The sequence below is a fragment of the Canis lupus genome, chromosome 14 (assembly GCF_011100685.1).
Source record: "Canis lupus familiaris isolate Mischka breed German Shepherd chromosome 14, alternate assembly UU_Cfam_GSD_1.0, whole genome shotgun sequence".
Classification (NCBI taxonomy): domain Eukaryota; kingdom Metazoa; phylum Chordata; class Mammalia; order Carnivora; family Canidae; genus Canis; species Canis lupus.
This window is the reverse complement of record NC_049235.1, coordinates 40,472,919-40,491,846: the sequence shown is the minus strand read 5'-3', so window position 1 is coordinate 40,491,846 and position 18,928 is coordinate 40,472,919. Positions and strand designations below refer to the sequence as shown.

The 18,928-nt window shown below is 51.5% G+C and overlaps 1 long non-coding RNA gene across 2 annotated transcripts; it reads right to left on the bottom strand.

The window, feature by feature from the left end:
* Positions 1 to 265: 265 nt before the first annotated feature.
* Positions 266 to 18,277, bottom strand: LOC111098690. Of its 2 annotated transcripts, none has more exons than XR_005369612.1 (4): positions 17,689 to 18,277; positions 4,586 to 4,679; positions 758 to 842; positions 266 to 624 (listed from the first exon to the last, which is right to left on the bottom strand). It is a non-coding gene; the product is annotated as an uncharacterized LOC111098690 (long non-coding RNA). The 2 variants fall into 2 exon arrangements; XR_005369613.1 differs by lacking the exon at positions 17,689 to 18,277 and adding an exon at positions 6,231 to 6,343.
* Between the last annotated feature and the right edge of the window lie 651 nt (positions 18,278 to 18,928).

The following is an 18,928-nucleotide window of genomic DNA, read 5'->3' as shown; positions in this document are numbered from 1 at the left end:
GCGGACAGGAGCTCACGACTCTGCCCGGGACGCCGCTGGGTGAGTCGCAGAGCCGAGCCGGAACCCAGCCGGGGGGAGGCGGATCACTGCCCCCCTTTCCATCTGGCCGACCCCGCCGCGGCCCTGGGGCGAGGGACGCAGGAGGCCGCGGCCGCCGTGCCCGCCCCGGGGAGGCCTCCTCGCCACGCCCGGGCCTCGGCCGGACCCCGGATCCCGCAGTTTCTGGGGTTTGGGGAGCTCACCGTGCTCGCCCCGCCCCGCCTGTCTCCCGCGGCAGCGTCCGCACGTCTGTCCACCGGTGTCTTCATTGCCTCCGACCCACCTTCAGTCCCCGGTCCCCTGAACGATGGTGCCCTCCGACCCGTCCCGGAAAGAAGCCCCCAATTTACCATCACTGTTGGGTATCTTCCTAGCACGTGATGGTGGCCGGAAGTACAGAAATGTCCCAAGAGCACAGCTTTTTCTTCTATGAACCATGACGAAAGCCTCCCACCTGGGCTCCCCTTTACCTGGACTAGAATGCACAGGTTCACCTGTGGACCCGGAGTCCCAAAGAGCCTAGCCTCTGCCACCCAGCTGTGGTACCTTGCACAAGACACTGATCCCATGCCTCAGTTTCCTCATCTGCAAAATGGAAATAACAACAATGCTCAACTCCTAGGGGTGTTGTGAGGGTTACATGAGACTATCTCTCTGCAAAGTACAGCATCCAGAACATAGCAGGTGCTGGACAATACTTTCCTTACCTTTCCCTTACCTTTAGCCAAGCTGTGTTCCCAACATTCCTCTTGCATTTGCACTGGTGAAAATCCCTCTCTCTGCCTGCCTGGGTCAGGGACACCCTATAGGATCGGGACAAGCACCTCAGCTCCTAGCCAGAACCAGACCCCCATACCAGCGCACTGCTCATCCTGCTGCACCCCTGGGTTCTTACCTCAGCCTTCAGTGCTTCCATCTACGTAGTTGTGTCTCCCCAACTTTTTCTCATACATGAACCCCCACACACACTCCCCCACACTTTTAGACTGTTAATGCTGCTGAAGGTAAGTACCACCTTGCACATATTAAATGCCAAGTGCTGCCTAGCACGGAGCCTTCCTGACTCAATAAATGTCTGTTCCTCCGCAGTAGGTAGGAAAGGTCTGTTCCACCTCTAGCCTCTTCCTCCCAACCACCCCTACTACCCCTCCCCCCATTCCTGCAGCTGGTGGTGCTAAAGACTAAGCCTCCGCCCCCTCCCCCCAACTCAGAAGCCGTATTCACCCCAGCCGTGGTGACAGGTTGATGACTCCTATAACAGGCCCCTTTCCTCCTCTGGGGGGTTCCTGCCTGCATGGAGTCTGGTGGAGGGGCCACCAGCAGGGCCGGAAACCTGGGGAGAACGTCTCTGGCTGCCACTGACTTCTGTTACTAGAATTGATGTTTTTCTCCAATTACAACCTTCCCTCCTTCATTATGTCTCCTGTGTTCTCGAGGTAGTAAATACTGGGGATATGTATTACACTCCCCATAACTTACTTTCAATGATCAGAAAAAGCTTTTTTTAAAAAAGACCCACTGTTGACAGGGAATCTGCCTCTGAAGTTCAGAGTGAGGCTTCGAGAGCAATATCTATCTGCTGAGCACAGAGATGATCACCTCCCCAATTTTTGTCTTCTGGGCCACCGTCTCTACCCAATGCATTAACAAGAGGTAGCAGAGATTAATGGTTGGAAATAATATCCCTGGATCCAATCCTAGTCCAATCCTGGGTTCAATGCTAGTCCATTCCTGGCCCTTTACTAGCTGGATGATCTTGGGCAAGTTACCAAACTGACTGTGCCTCTGTTTCCCCATCTGTGAGATGGAAGTGATGGCAATAATAGTTCCTAGAGTTGTTACACAGATTAAATGAGTCACTGTGAAGGGATTAGAACTCTGTAAGCACTCCTCCATGATTTTTGTCAAATACCTAAACTTAATACATCTAAGACCCTGACTCCTAAAGATGTCTAGCTACTCCTAAGTGATTATAACCTGTTTTAAAGGAGATACTAAGGATCCCCCAATTTAACCCTGGGTGTATTATCAATTTTCAAGCCTGATAAAATTGTCCTTAGAATTAAACAATTTCTCTCATTCTTTACTTTTCTTCATTTCTGTTGTATGTATGTGGACACATTCTGGAAGGAAAATTCAGTGAAATAGGAAAGAAGGAAGGAAGGAAGGAAGGAAGGAAGGAAGGAAGGAAGGAAGGAAGGAAGGAAGGAAGGAAGGAAGGAATGGAGGGAGGGAGGGAGGGAGGGAGGGAGGAAGGAAGGAAGGAAGGGAGGAAGGAAACAGAAAAGAAAGACAAAGAAAGAGGGAGGATTTGGTTGAAATGGCTGGATTGTAGTAAGATTCTTTGTTATTATTTTCCATCAGTGTTATAATAATAATAATCAGTTCAATAAATTACACCAAACTCATACTTTCCTGGACCTTACACTTTCCAGAAAATCTAGGTGAGAAGAAACCTTACACTTTCCAGAAAATCTAGGTGAGAAGAGCTTGCTCAGAGTCAGACTGGCTGAGCTTAAGAGCTAGAGGAAAGAGATGACTGCAGAGCTATTAGGCCACTTACTGGATCAGAATCTGCCTAACAGTATCCTAGAGGCCACTTCTCACCTCAATACTTGCAATGGGCTCTCTAGTCCCTGAAAATCTCAACAGCACAGGTTGAAGAAAACTCAGCCATTTCCCACTTCAAGACCATGTATGCTAAGGAGCTTTCTTCTATTCAAGGCTGCAGAAAAAAGGGAGTCCTGGATCTCCCTCCCCCAGCATCTATCCTAAACACACCTGCACACACACACATAGGCACCCTAAATTCGGTGTGTCTAAAGGTATGGATTATACGCCCTGGAAACTACATGCTTGTCCAAATGCTCCATGCAGGTATTGCAATGGAAGTTTAAGATAGCCCTTGAGGAGGTATTCATGATCCAACTGGCCAGAGGGGCCAAAGGAAAAGAAGTCCACCATCCTTTGGCTCTCTGAAACTCCACACAGATCATTTCAAGCAAAGCACTCCACTTTTTCCTCAGAAATGCCTGCCTCATGGAGACCTAAACTGATGGTTCTTGCCTGGGGGCAGTTGTGCCCCCCAGGGGACTTTGACAATGTCTGGAGACATTTTTGATGGTCTCAATGGGTAGGTACTACTGGCATCTAATGGATAGAGGCCAGAGATGCTGATAAACATCCTACAATGCACAGGACAGCCTCCACAGTAAAAAAATTATCCAGACCAAAATGTCAATAGTGTCAATAGTAGAGATCCTGCCATAAGCCAAACTCCCACTGCCTCAGAGGAAATAACATCTCAGAATTCCTCCAGCTTCTTAAGCACAGAGCAAACTAGAGTATCAGGAGAAGAGCCCCAGAGAACCCTTTCTCAGGCCCCACACTAAGAATGGGGAGGTCCCAGCAGACTCCTTCCTCCTTCTGCTTTGCCTCCAGAACACAAAACCCTGGCATTTGAAAAGATTAAATAAAACCCATGATTCCCAGCCCCCAGCTGCATAACCCAGCCCCTCATATCCTATTTCCCTCCTGCACCCCCTCACTCTTGGAGCACAGTTGGAAATTCAAATTGCAATCTTTACTGTCCGGCCCTCAAAGGCTCGGCCTGCTTCCTCTCCCAGGGACAAAAATCTCCTCCACATCCTGCCTCCCTTTGAGATGAACCCCCCAACCCTGCCTCTCTCACCAACTGTAAGTTGTTCTCCCCACCTCCCTCTACTAGCCCTTCTCCTTCTAATTAAACCACATCCAGGGTGTTGGGAGGGCAGGGTAAAGGATCCCAAGACTTCCGTACTGCAGGTTCTGGGAGCCTACAGCCTCATGTTTTTTTGTGAGGTGCCAACCACACTGTGATCATTAAACCCTACAGTGGTGGGGGGGATTTTCTCGTTGCTGTTAACCTGGGAACCAGCTACATCTTGTTTATCAGACTTGTTTTAATTCAGCTTGGTCAGGTTCCAAGTGTTGAGGTGGAGATTAAAGGCAACTGAGGAATCCAATTAGCCGCCCAGTCTTCTTTAAGCCAAAAAATCAGGTCACAAACTAGATCAAAGTGAAATTATTTCTCGACAGCTCTGTTCATTAAGGGGAGGGTAGGAGCTCACACTGCTAAGCTGGGCTCATTACTGGGATTGGCATTTTAAAGACAGTATCTCCCCCAAATTACAAGTTTCAGAGGTTGGAGGGAGAAACTGAGATTATCTTACGTGAAGTCTCTGTTTGGCTAATAGAAAACAGAAAGTCGAAGAATAAGCATATGACTTCTAGGAAAAGAAGTAAACCAGGGCCTAATTTTCCCGGGCTGGAAAACCAAATCTGGAAACTGGAATTGGTAATGATCACTCCCAACCAGAGAATTCCTCCTCCAGGGGATCTACAGAGTGGAGAAATCTAAATTTTCCAGGTGGCCCTATTCACCCATCTTCCTGAGAGCCCACCCCTTTCCCTAGCTTGGAGCAGCCGCAAGGGGGTCCCCTGGCAACCCAGCACAGCCTTTCCCCAGCCACAGGACCTGGGCAGTGGTTGAAGAAAAACCACTCACCATTTCTGGATTCTGGGTCCCAGGCAGAGTTGTTTCCAGCAGCAAAAGACTCCCCCTGGGCCTTTCTGTGTTTCTGTGAGTTCTTTTGAGGAGCCTGGAAGACAGAAGAGGAGGAGAATTCAGGAAGGCCCTGATCAGATTCACTTCCCATAGGGAGGATCAAATAGGGAGGATTGCTGGGAAGCCATTTAGAACCCTCAATTCTACATGAGAGAGAGGCTGAAATATTACATTCAAGAGAGCAGTAACAGGGCACATGCCCTCCTTTTGTGAGCGCTGATTTTTTTTTTTTTTTTTTTGAGCGCTGATTTTTAACAGAGCCAGGATATCTGCAGCAACAGTGGCCTTCCCCCCATATCCCATTCAGCTTACAAAATTCTGCTAAGCTTTTCAGGCAACTAGGAGCTTCCAGGTCAGAAAAATGGCCTTCTTCAGGTCCTCCAGACCACAAGCGTGTGGGACACTGAATATGGCTAAAATTTCCTTTGGGGGCTTTGGGTGGTAGTCACTTCCAGGGTCTCTGAAATCTGAACCATTAGTGAGACCCTTCCTCAAACTTCCCAGTCTCTCTGTCCCATCCAAGCAGGGCCAGGAGGGAGCACAGCCACGTGCAGCTAGAAGCCTGACCCCCTCAAGTGGGGAAAGGATAAGAGGGGTAAGGAAGATAGGAGGGGAGGGAGGAAGAACAGGAGGAGGAAGTCTGAAAGCTTTATTTCTTTTAAAGATTTAATTTATTTATTTGAGAACAGGAGGGAGGAAGGGCAGAGGGTAAGGGAGAAGCAGAGCCATCCACCCCCCAGCAGGGAGCCCAAAGCCGGCAGGATCCTGGGATGCTTGGATCCCGACCTGAGCCAAGGTAGACTCTTAAGCTTAACTGCCTGAGCCCCCCAGGCCCTCCAGGGGAGAGTCTGAAAGCTTCAGACCTCCTGCCTGGGTCTTGCTGCCCCAAATTTCTAGCGGCCGCATAACTAACCAACTCCCTCATCCAGATCTGGGAGCCTTGGCAGCTTCATTATTTGGAGGCATCCAAGGCATGGAGTTTACTTTGGGGCTGCAGCCACCCAAGACCCCCACTAGGTTTTCCCTTTCATCTCCTGCAGCCAGAGCCTGTACCCTCAAGGGGGAGGTTGACAGCACATTGGTAGGTAACTGTAACCCAGAGGGATTCTCCTTGGATGTTGCATTTGGAGCAGGAACAAATCCCGTGTGGTAGGTTTTGTTTTTCTTCTCGGAGTATTTCCCTCGCTGGGGCTACGTCATCCTCCCACCCAGATCCTTCCATACCCGCCTACTCTCCATACCCTGGGGTGGCCAACAGCACTGCCAGACTTCAGAAAATGCACCCTGGATCCCACACAGATATTCTTACGCGCGCCTACACACGAAATGACCGCCAAATTTGTTGTGTTGTTTGTCGGGGGCCTACAATGGGTTTCAAGCTCTGGGCGTTTCCGAAGGGGAACGCACAGGACCCGGGCCCACCGCGGAGTATTGCGCTCACCGGAGCCCAGCCCCGCTGATTGCCGTGGGGAGTCCGCGGGCCTCCGGTAAAGGAGCCCGGCCCGGGAGGGGGTGTTTCGCGTCAGGGGATCCCCAGCCAAAGGCACACCCCGCCGGGTTCTGGGGCTGAGCGCTGCCCCCGCACCGTGTCCCTGCTGCTGTCCTAAACGCCCGAGCTGAAATGGAAATTTGGGAAGAGGAGATCCGCTGTTGGGCAAGCGTGCGCCTTGGTCCCTCAGGGGCAGGCCACGGTCCGGGTGTCCCCCACTGGTCACTCTGGCTCGGCGGGCGGAGCCGCTGCCCCAATACGGGAACCGAGGTGGGAGGCGCCAGAACGAGACCTTACAAGGTTTCCAGAGCGCCCCTGCCGCGGGCCCTAGCCGGGTGGTGGCGGGGAGGTGGCGCTGGACCTGCCCCTGGGCGCGGACGTGCCTGCCCGGGGGCGGGGGCGGGGGTCCCCCGTCCCAGCTGTCCTCTTGGCCCCGCGGCACACGGGCCCCAAAATAGCAGGTTCACCCCGGGTCAGCCCTGTAAGAGCCGAGCCTGCCCCCCACCCCAGTAAAGGCTCGGCCTGCGCCTTTTGAGAACCGCTCCCGGGCTCAGGGCCTCGGCCTAGCGGCCGCATTTCAACCCAAAGCAAACTCGGAGTGGGGGACCGCGGGGTGCGCCGCTCGTCGTCGCCCCGATGGGGAGGTGGGGAGGGGACCGAAGACACCTGAGCAGCCGCAAAGAGCGGGAGTGCTCCCCTCTGCCTGGGTGGGGGTGCGGCAGCCGCGGGGGGCTCCAGGCCCCCAGCCCCAGGCGCCTCCCGAGGGCCACCGGCTCTGCGGCCCCAAGCGGGCAGCTCCGTGCGCTCCTCTCCGGCGCCTTCGCTCTGGCGCGCCCCGGAACCTGGCACAGAAGCCGCCCAGTGACACTTCGAACAATACGGGAGGGGGAAAAAGAGAGGGAAGGAGAGAGAGAGAGAAACCAGTTTGTCCGCGAAAACTCTAAAGAATCATTCTCAAAGTTTTCCTGGCTTCTCGTAAAGGTGGCCCGTAAAGGTGGCCGGGCCGTTTACAGTAAGAGCAGAATAATGTTTGTGACTGTGCGACATAATTATCTCCAGATTTGCCTCCCCTCCCTGCTCCCAGCCACAGTTTTCACCAGCGAAAGCGGCTAATGCATTTGCACACATTAAACATCTTGAACGCATAATTACAGGCTGCAGACAGGCGGGACAATAAAATATCTCCGCTCGATATTTTTGGAAGCCTTTTGCAACCGTGCCTGGAATAAATAATCGCTCTCTATCTAACTACAGTCACCGTTATTTCGGAACACCCCTGCTCCACCCCTGCTCCACCCCTGCTCCACCCCTGCCTGGGCTTTTGAGTGTTTTGGGGAGTGAAGAGGAACAAGTCGGGAGGATGCGACCACCTGGAAAGGTCTCCCAGGCCTCGGGCTGGGCTGCAGGTTCCGCCTGGAAAGAGGGGAAGAAAATATGTTCAGAGCCCCTGAGGCTGCCTTCCTCCTCATCCGAGGGCCGCCAGCTGGGGTCATCTAGGCCTCACAGCCTCTGGGCACCCTCTTTTAAAGAATTTCAAGAAGGTGCAGATTGTCAAATTCCCTCCTCACAACCCTGAGAAAGAGCATCTCTAGTTTGACACCTGAGATATGTGCTGGAAAAGAATAGGCTTTCCTCAGAAGCAGCAAGTTTGGGAGGAGGAAGCTGGGAGTGGTTATGTTTTCCCACAGAGGCCTGGGACACTCTAACTTCCCTTGAGCCTTAGTTGCCTTGTCTGTAAAATAGAGATGATTATAATAACCTCGGGACCTACTTCACAGGTCGTTATGAGGAAGCACTTTTAAAGAATTTTTTTATTGCCATATAACTTACATATAGCAAAGCATAAAAATCTTAAGCACCCAGCTTGGTGAATTTTTATATGTGTATACACTTGTGTAACTACTACCCAGATCAAGATATAGAGCATTACTAGCCCCCAAAAGGCTCCATGAAGAAGTACTTTTAAAACTAACTTTAGTTAGTGATAATATTACTGTCCCTAACTCAAGAAGTCAACACCTCAGGCAAGTATGTGGATACTTGCGGACAGGAATTGACAAACCAAATATACACATAAAATATATTTACTATTCACACCATGACTAGAAGCTGTTGGAATGAATCTCTAGCCTGAAGAAGCACGTTGAGCCCTTGTACTCAGCACTCAGGGGTTGAGGAAAAAAATATCATCAGCCTTTAATTCGTTTTGAGACAATGGGGTTCTCTTGCTATGAATGACTGGGCTTTATATGCTGGAGTTGGCATATTCGTTTCCAGGTTAGGGTGAACCCAGCACAGAAAGGCCTGAGATCCCCTCCCAGAGGACAGAAATCTGAGTGGATGTCTACTCGGCTAAGGTCTAAGCTCTATGGTGACTTATTTCAGTGTCTCCTCAAATCCAAGCCTGGATTGATGTGTGGAGGGAATTCCCCCAGAGGAGTGTTTGGTCCCGAGATAAACTCGGGACCCTATTTTCTGAAGAGTGTTAGCCCAAGGGCTAACACATGAAATTGGTATACATAACAAATAATGTAAACAAATTTACAGCAAGAAGTAAATTCTCCACCAGAGCCTCTGACACCAGTTCTCTCCCCAGAGGAAGCCAAGGTTATCGATGACTTTCCTATCCTGCCTTACATGTATTCCTCCTTTTTTAAAGCGCACTGGTTATTACTAAAAAATATGGGGGGTAACCTGGCTGGCTCAGTCAGTTTAGCATGAGACATGAGACTCTTGATCTCAGGGTCAGGTCGTGAGTTCTAGCCCCTTGCTGGGGATAGAGATTACTAAAAAAATTTTAAATCAAGCATACCAGTAACCTTCACTGTACCTGTTTCCCTAGCCTTGAATTTTCTTCCTAAATAACTTCTCAAGACAAGTCTTCATGATGAGTGTATTGGTTCAGGAAGTTATGTTCAGACCCGGTGACCCAGCTTTGCTGAAAGTCAAGCTAACTTTGTGTGGCCTGGCAAGGGGAAGGGCCACTATAGCCTGGGTTCTAGATCCTAACCTACCTGTACCTGGCTTGGCAACCTTCAAAATGATCAGCTGACTTAGCTGCATCAGTACCAGCAAGCCGCCACCCTTTCTTGAGTAACCAGAACCATGCTGGGGGAAATAATCAAGGTCCTGGCTATGACTTTGGACCTACAATTCTCTGCAGTCAGGGGAAATTGGAAGTGCCTCTTGGAATTTTTAACTCCTCTGTCTAGTAGCTATAAAAATAGTCCTGGGGTCATTAGCCCACCCTGGGTGTCTGCCTCCGATCCTATTTCCTCAGTCTTCTTTGGACCTGGTGGGATGGCCTTCATCCTGACTCGCATCCAGGCCTGGACAGAGGAGGTAGGGCACAGTGGGGCCCTCAGCCCCAGACCTTGGACCCCGCGGTGGAAGCCAGGAGACCTCGGAGGAAACGCGTTTACCACCTGGGCGACCTTGACTGCAGCCGATTAAAGTTTAATCCGAAGTGTGTACTCAGCCTAGCCATGTTATTTAAACACATCAAAGGTCATAAAGATTCCAAAGGCGTGAGCAGGTCCCGACGCGAGCCCGCGGGGAGCCAGCGTTTAATTCTGGTAGATTTCCAGAGCCAGGATTTGGAGCGCAGAGAGGGGAGGGCGCCTTAGGAAAGAAAGAAAAAGCTCTGCATTCCCGACGGATCGCGACTTCAAAAAGCGGCGGGGGAAACCGAGTCTGGGGCACCGCGGGCAGACAGCGCCTTTCAATTCCGATTAACTGGGAAGACATCTAGTGGGAAGAGGTCGCAACTGCAACGCGCCTGGCGAGCATCCTCCGCCTCGCCTCCAGCTACTCGACCGCCTCCGGATTAGGTGGGGGTGGAAGGGCAGGAAAGAGGAGACCCCCCCCTCCCTGGTTGCCCCTTCCAAGATTGGAGGGTCTCGAAGATCCCTGCTCAGCGCCCGAGGTAGTAAATCCAACTCGGCCAGGACAGGTCCAGCTCTCTTTGCCTATCCTCTCTCTAGGTTGGGGTCCTGGTTAGCCCATTAAGGGCTCACAGGCCCAGGATCCCCAGATTTCCGTCCAGCTCTTCCTGAGGCTTCTGAACCCAGAGAGAGAGTGGAGTCCTGGAGTGACTACATATGGATTCTCTTTGAGGGTCCTGAGTGACTGGGAACCAACAGATCACCACAAAACCCAAGTGAGGCTGGAGGCCATCTCGCCCAACAATTGCCTTTGCCCCTAACCACCTGCTGATGGCGAGACACACTGCAGAGCTATAGGAGCCCAGCTGCCCTGGGTATACAGGCTGTATTTTCACCCCATCTCTTTCCCGGGGCCATGGGACTTTGCCTGTCTGCTTCCTCTCACTCAGACTGTCTAGTTCCCGAGGAGGACCTGGGTTCTCTCACAACCCTGCAAGGATGAGCCCCACGTATGGAATGCCATCGCTTACCTCAGCTCTCCCCACCTCACCAATGCCTGTTTCACCTGAGGGCAGGCAGAAAGCTGGATGGACTCTGTGCCATCTGCCTCCCAGATGCCAACTGCACTTCGCTGTTGGCTGACTTCACCTGTTTTTAAAGCAGGGTCTCTCTCCTCGGGGCCTCCTGGCTGACCATTTGGGCTGGATCTAAGTTCTCCCCTCTTGTTCCATTTATTGTAGCATCACATCATCTTACAATTGTCAGGGAGGAAGAGCATGACCAGGATGCCTTCTGTATCATCAAGGGATATATACACACCTCATTTCAGTGTTCGAATGCCAGGACTTTGTGGAGCTACAATCAGGGGCCCACAGCAGGGGGCCTGTGGCTCCACTGAGGTTTCCAGACCCAGAGGTGGGGACCACAGGGAACAGTGATGACTGCCAAGAGTTGCCTTCTGTGGGAGGACCCCATATTATGCTCAGTCCACAGTTGTCCAAAGTGGCCTCTTGTCTCCTCCTCTTGCCCATCAAGTTGCCTTCCCCACACCTACTCCTACTCAGGGCTTAGATCCTCCCTGATTCTCAAAAGAAGGCTCTCAGAGAACCCCGTTTTTCTTTGGCTTTATGTTATCCTCCCCAAAACCTGAAAGTAACTGGAAATGGTAAATGAGATTATTCTAAGCCGATGTTTTATAACCCTTCACCAAGATGTCAGCCAGCCCCATCACACACTGAAGTACATCTCCAAAGGACTAGAAGGGCTACAGCCCCCTCTGCCCTCCCCTCTTCATCACCTCTCAGGTGGATGAATCTTGTTCCTCAAATAGGGAGACTCCCTTAGGTTGTATTGAATCTAATACAGACCATTAGAGCAGCAGTGAATGGAAGGTGGGAGGAAGGACTGCAGCTGGATTAACCAGTTCTACTTTCAGAGAATTGAAAACCTGAGACTTCGATCCTATAGCAAATGAGCCCAGGATTCAAGGGCCTGGAGCATGAGTTCAATGGTCTGATATGTGTGCTTGGAACAGAGCTGACCCCTCACTCCCCGGCACTGACACACATGAGTCTGAAAGCACTTTCCTAGTCCACCTGGCTAAGCCAACACCAGACCCATGGCTGGATCCCATCGTCCCAGCCAACCCTGCTCTGCTCCCAGCTCAGGCCCATGGGGACATCTATTCCTCAGGGTGACAAACGAGTGTGCTTGCTCTCAGTGACATCAAATTACTTTGCACTAGCCAAGGGTCCCATGACCTGACATAACCCCACATTAGGTCCTAGAAATGTAAAGAAATATGGCCTTTTTAAAAGTGGTTGAGAGCATGTAATTGCTAGCAGGCTTGAGGGGTTGTTCCAAGTCTGGCTCACGACCTGTGCTGGGGCAGCTGATAATCAGCCAGTATTCCTTGCTTGGGCTCTCTGGTGGGGATAAGTTCACGCCCACATTTAATTCTGGTCTATATTCGGTTTCTCAAAACCCAGATTATTTCTGTGCAGTTAAATCACAGGGAAGCTTGCAGCCTAAGCACCCCCTCCTCACCAGCAGCTGGGGGTGGGAGGGGGTGGGGACAGCCAGGCTTCAGAGAATTGACTTCCTGAAAGAATGGGTTTCTGCAGAGCTTTAAAAATACGGGCCTACTTTGGGCTGCTGTAGCTTGACTTTTTGCTGGGAATTATGGTTTCCTTGCTTCTTGTTTTTTGCTCTCCTGTCTCTCCCATCCTCTTTGTCTCTCAGCTTTTCTGGGGTATTTCTCTTCCTTCTCCCTCTTCCTTTGAACCTCCTCACTTCTACAGTCCCCACCCTGACCCTAACCCAGAAAGCCTGGTGAATTCCATCTTAGAGTCAGAAGACCAGGGACACTTAAATGAGCTGCTGTGCCCAAAGTACCAGTAGGATTCGATCTTGCTAATGCCCCACAGCCGGCAGGGAAGGGACTCATGACCAAGGTCTCCAGGGCCTTCTGCTGAGTGCAGTTGGAGCTATCAGAGACTTATATCAAGTCTGTGCACATAACTTCCCTTCTTGTTTAAATTACACATCCCTTATAAGTTTAGACAAATAGCTCTTTTCTAATACAACGAGTGGTTATTTTAGCGTGTATTATTAGTGCAAAAGCATACCAGAGTAAAAGTGTCCTGGATATTTAAGAACTCCTGGGGGGGGGGGGGTGGAGATAACTAAGGAAACATAAACAACCTAGATGCAAAATAACCCAACACTCTGCCACAGAAAGGATGACCAATATTCACTCAGAAGAATGGGGTTAGGATGTAAGTAGCTGTCTGGTATAGTACTTGTCAAATTCAACCATTTACTATTTTCTATGTTTGAATCTTTGCTTTCTAAAGTCACCAAGGCTTTTAGTGAGATCACCCTTCATAATTTGCTGGGGAGGATCATGCTCATTGTCAATTAAAACAAAGCAAAACAAACCACAATACCTTTACGAATTCTTAAAAATCTTTTACTGCTGAGATTTTAGAAAATACAAAGAATTGAATTTCTTCCTGAAAACTGTGGTTGCTGGGATGAGCTATCAATCCAGTACAAACATTTCCTTCCGAGCTCAATCATTAGAAATCCCTTTCAGAGCTCTACCCATTAGAAATCCCTTTTCAGATTTCTACCCGGAAGTGTGTTGAAATGGGAAATGGGAAATGGTCATTTTTCCAATAAGAAGGGATCTAGGCTAACTTGGAACCCAGAAAGGACTGAGGCATGGTTATCATCTCTCACCCAAATCCTACGCAGAAGTACAAATCTTCCGTTAAAGGATAAGACACTCATGGAAAAAGGTAACATAAGTCTCTTTCATGCATATATATTTTTGATAAAGAAGAGACATATAAAATTTCAAGCAAAATGGACTCACACCACACTCCAAACCCCCTTTTTGCCCACATTTCTCTGGGGTGGGCCCTCAAGTTCTTTCTAGATTGCAATCAGAACAATTCAAGTTCAAACACACTGACCCCTTTCCCTTAGACATAGCAAGAGTTCCTTTTTATTGAGCAACATCGCTCAACCTTGAAATCTATCCTCAAAATCCTGATGGGAGCGGATTGATTCGATATCTAGGACTTACTTTAAAATTCCCCAGGAAAAGGAAAAAGAAAAAAAAAAAGAGTGGAAGTGGATGATGAAACATGAAAGACAAAATGATAATTGTGGATGAAACTAGGAATTGGGTATATAGGGGTTCATTTTGCTTTTGTGTGTGTTTGGAAATTTTCATAATAAAAAGATTTTTTTTAAATGTTGTGTTAGGCAGAGCTGAAAAAAAAAAATTAACCCTGGCTGGAATTTTGAATAAAAACCCGGTCCGTTGGGTAGCACCTGGAGTTACGCATTTAATCTTCTTTTTCCAAGAACGGAAAGCGACCTTACTGCCTTTTCATTTCTCCGGCATCAGCCGGCCATCCTCAGGCTTTCTTTCCGGCAAGTTCCCTTTCCCAACCCATAAACTGAGCATCCAAACTCGAGGTTGGGGGCTGATTAATGGAGCTTCCGTGCTCAGCTCCCCTGACTAGAGTGTAAATACCCATAAAAACTAATATCAAAAGTTTTTATTGAGCTGCTTCGTTTCCCTGAGCGTTGGGCTGAGTGTGGCTGGAGCAGAGGGACAAAGGAGCGGCGGCTGCGCCACGAGCAGCGGCGGCGCCCCCGATGGGCTCTGCGCGGGTCCCCAGAGCCAGCCTGAGTTTCTGGGGGAGAACACCCGAACCAGGTAAATGCCAGTCAGGGCCTCGCCTTCCACGGGGGACAGGTGTATTTACAAAACCACGGGGGTGAGGGGGTGATGGAGAAGGGAGGGAATGGAGAGAGGGTGGTCGGAAAAATCAGAACGGGTAGGGAGTCGCCGGGAACCCCAAAGTCTGTCGCCCAGCTGGTCCAGCAGGATAAAACCGTTTCCGTCACGACTCGGGATGCCTGTGTTTCGCCCACAGGACGTGGGATGTCCGCGTTCTCTGTGCGTGCGCGCGTTCCGTGTGCGAATCTGTGTGCCCACCCGGGCGCCCACCTCGTGGGGAGGATCGGAGCGCAGAACGTGCCGTAACAGTGTGACCACACCTCGGCCTCCTCCGCTCTGCGCCCCAAGTGCCCGGCTGCGCTGGTGGGCGTCCTTCCCTCGCCGGCTCGCGGCGTTGAGCATTCGCGTCGCCGGTCGGGGACGCAGGAGTCCGGAGGGTTCTGAGCCCCGAGCGACTCCCGCGGGCCCAGGCCGCGTGGCCGCCGGACCGCCTGCGCCGCGATCTCCGCCGGGCCAGGCTGCCGCCCCCAAACCCCATCCCCTTCCAACGCTCGCACGTCTTCGGTGCCTTTGTTGACCCAGTGACTCCGCGGCCCGGCGCTGGTTTCCTGTTTGGTTGCGGGCGTGAGCCTCCAGCGAGGATGGGGATGGGGGTGGAGGCCGGCGAGTGGCACTCCTGTCGGGCGGCGGCGGGGGCGGAGGGGGGGGGACAGACCGCCGCGGGGCCAGAGACCCCTGCCCTTTTCACACCGGCGCCTCCCGGGAGGCCTCCGGCCGTCCCGCGCTCTCCCAGCGCCGCGGCCCAGTGACGGGGAGCTCACCCCCTGGATGGCGGCATGCGCCCCGCGGCCCAGCGAGCCCGGCACCCCGGCCGCCAGCTGAGGACGGCGAGAAGGCGGTTCCTCCTTCTGCCTGAGAGATTCTCTGAGTTCTCTCGGCTTCTAACGTGCTACCTCTTTTAGGCGAATGCTGAGTTTCCAGGTTCAGCCCGGAGCAGAGCATGGGCGCCGTCGGGGCAGGCGGCGGCTCCGCCAGCCTCATCACCGCCACCGCCACCGCCACCGGCGGCATCACTCAGGACTCGCTGAGCCCCCGCGTGCGGCGGAGACGCGCGCCCTCCGCTGCGAGTTCGCCCCAACCCCGGGGAGTCCCGGCTCCGGTGACTGGCACCCTGCAGAGGGATTTGCTCCTCCAGGGAGGCTGGGACCTGGGGCTGGTTGTTCTCATTGCGGAGGGAGGCTTTCCCCGCTCAGGGACTTTCTGGGGGGAAACATTGTGGGCCAGCGCCAGAACTGGGGTCTTCCCTGGGCTTCCGCTTTTGCCAGACACTACACTGGTGGCCTTTTGCAGGCCTGGGACTGGAAGGAACACACCAGGCAACCGGTGCGCTCCTCCAAAAACCTGCCCTCCTCAGAGTTCATAGGGTGGGGAGCGCTTGAAGGCAGGGGAGGGACTGCGTGGGTTTTTCTGGATCTTGCACTTCCTTCAGTTTTTACGGCATTAGCATTTGGTCATCACCGTGCCAGGTGACTTCCCACAGTCCAAAACTATCCTTACAGCCTTGGGTCTTTTGCTGTCTCATTAATGCTTCAAATGCACAAAAATCTAGAGTGAAAGCCTGAGCCAGTGACTCAGGATGAGCCATTTCTCTGCCTACTGACCAGCTACGTTTCTTCAGAACCTACTTTTTCCTCCTTAAGCTTCTGCTCTGGAGGGGATGAGGGTGAGGGAGCCTCAAAGCCCACCATGAACAGAGAAGCCCCACTTGTCTCTTTCCTAAACAGATTCTAAGATGCAATCTGGTTGGGTGGTTTTGCTTTATCCTCTTTCTCTTTCTCTCTTAGCTAGCCTCAGCTCCTCAGCCACTTTCCCCCCCTTTGGATCTTTCTTCCTTTGCCATTATCTCTGTGCCCCCCACCCCTCCTGCGGTGGGAGAGAGAGGGTTAAGATGTTCTGCAAATGCAGCTCGTAAAGCTGCTGGGATACATTAGAAACACATGAATATCCTGAAATACAAAGTGTCTTTAAAACCCAGGGAGGAATGTTTATCCTAATGCTGGATGGATGCAGAGAAACAGTGCCAGGGAGTAGTGCTGACAGCCTCCTTCAAGGTAAAGTGAGAGCAGGTAAATTTCATTTGCTAGTGAAAATCAAACTCGATTAAAGCCTGGTTTCTTTTTGTCCTTTTCTCTTCCAATCCTGAAAGCCCAGGGCCCCATGACCCAGGCTGGAAGCAAATACCCACCCACCCACCCCCAAAACCCACACAAATCAGCCAACGTCTCTTTCTTCAGCAGGAGGTTCCAGGGCAGCCAAAGCCCTGCAGGGCACCCTGGCCTGTACTAGGAGGTAAGAAGCCATGCCTGCCAAGGATCTGGCAAGAGAAAGGGTCTGGCAGCTTCTAGAACAAAGGCCAAGCCACTAGGCTGCCGCCTCTGATTTTGCCCATGCTGCCCACTCAGGGCTCCTACAAGGAAACCAGGAAGCCCCCAGACAGACAGCCCCCATCTCTATCCCTGCCGCCCTCTTGCTCAAGAGCCACCGCTGCCCGCGGATCCCAGTGGGTACCTTGACTTCCCCAGCCTAGCCCACAAAGGGTCTCAGGATAAAACTGCCATGTCCAGGATTCAGGTGGATGGCACCTCCCTGCAATCCTATAGGAATCCCTGAGTATGACAGACAAAAAAGCAGAGAGATGGCTCAGAGGGTCAGACTCAACTAGCTGGGTGGCAAATGAGTCTTGATCTTGCCTTTAGAAAAAGAGGAAGAGCACTGGGAGAGTCTGTGCTTGCTTCCTAGGGCACACGCCAGTTCTTCAGCCCTCCAACCTTTCTTTTCCCACAGAAAACCAGTTTGGTTTAGCCTGAAAGGCTAAGAGGCTAAGAAATAGTATTAAGAACCACTAAAGAATCTCTTGTGTCCCTGGGCAAAGGACAAGAAGGGGGAGAGATTTTCTTGCTCAAAGTGAGTAGAAATTCTAGAAACTGAGACCCAAAATTATTCACAGAGCCCATTCAAATTCTAGAAACTATCCCCACTGAATAAATATTGGCTACAACTCAATATCTAACAAGACCTGCAGATTTAAAACCAGTGAAGACACACCAGGACGCCAATGACTTGCCTGGTCAAAAAAAAAAAAAAGTCCTTTCGAATATATATTGAGATCCAAGACAAAAAAAAAAAAAAAAAAGGAACAAGTAAGCTGCCTCCCTCTAAGTATCCATTTCTTGACAGTGTTTATAAGTTGATAGAAAGATATGGGGAACTAAGAAAATATCCAAATTGCTTGATCACTAGAGATCCACCACAAAGCTCAATAAATAATTCAGGAGCCGCCAAGTTTCCAGAGCAAAACCTAATTCGAGATGCAACCCAAAGTCTTCCCCCAGCGCCTCCCTCCCAGACAAACCTGCTTGTGGCTTCTCTGCAGACAAGATGAAATCTTGTCTCACCATTTTTGGTGAGGAGGGACCCAGTCGACTTTGGCAGTCCGTGGAGCTGGGGCCCTTCCTCTGCATGCAGGGCTCCGTCTCCGGTGAAGTGGGGGAGAGGGAGGGAGGAATGTGGAGCTGGCCTTGGCCGCTGTGTGCACCAGCAGCTGCGCCATGGCCAGAGGTGAGCTGGCACAGGCGCCGGCTGGTGGGGGCTCCCCGAGCTGTGTTTTCGTTTTTCTGGGTCTGGCTGGAAAACAGAAGAGGCTCGAAGCCCGGGCCAAGAGAGCAGGGTGGAGGCAGAGAAGAAGAGTCTGTAAACACCGCCCCAAAATCTCCACGAAGGCAGGGGGGGGAAATGCTGGGTAACCAAACAGAGCAAGAAAGAGTAATTCCAAAGGAAAAAGGAGTCAAGAGTGAGAGAAGGGAGATGGGCAGTGGGCCTTGCGGCAGCTGCCTGACTCTCCTCTCCAGGCTTGCATGGCAGTTCTCACACTGGCTAGACTGCAACTTTCAACTTGACCTTGGCCTCTAGCGGTGTCTGACCCGTATGTAAAATAGCCCTCAAGTCCTCAGGAACTGGGGCCTCGAACCCTACCCTGTCTCTTTGTCACCGTGAGTTTTACAATGCCACTTGGAGGAAGGAAGGGGGGTGATGGGGCCGGAAAGTAACACAAAAATCAAGTCCCTACAGAGGCTGGGGCAAATGTCTGCAAATGGCCATTCAGGGAGGAGGTAACCTGGAGGCAGATCAATATTTACCCCGAGCGACTAAAAAGGCAGGAGGGAAAGGGCACACTTGGGTATGTGTATGTTGGGAGGGGAGTGTCATAGACGGTTTTATTGGGCAACACTTACTTTGGTCCCAGCAAACCCAGGGATCAATGCAGATAAAAGCCGGAGCCCAGCCTCATTGGTCTGGACTCTGCAGGAAGACCAGGAGCCTTAGAGAGCAGACCAGAGCAGGGCTGGGGATATTTGCAATGCCCTGAGCTTCTGGCTGACTCTGCAAGCTAGGGACGGTAGGGCAGGTCCAAGCTTGGATGCTCATCAATTCACCTGGGATGAAAGGGAGTCTAGCGCTCTCCTCAAACTTGATGTTCCTACAGAACATACCCACTTTCACTTTGAAATGTATGTTTCCCCTTCTAAGGGCATCTGACCAGCCCACAGCCTCCAAGATAGATGGGAAATGGAACTGTATTACTCCAAAGCAGC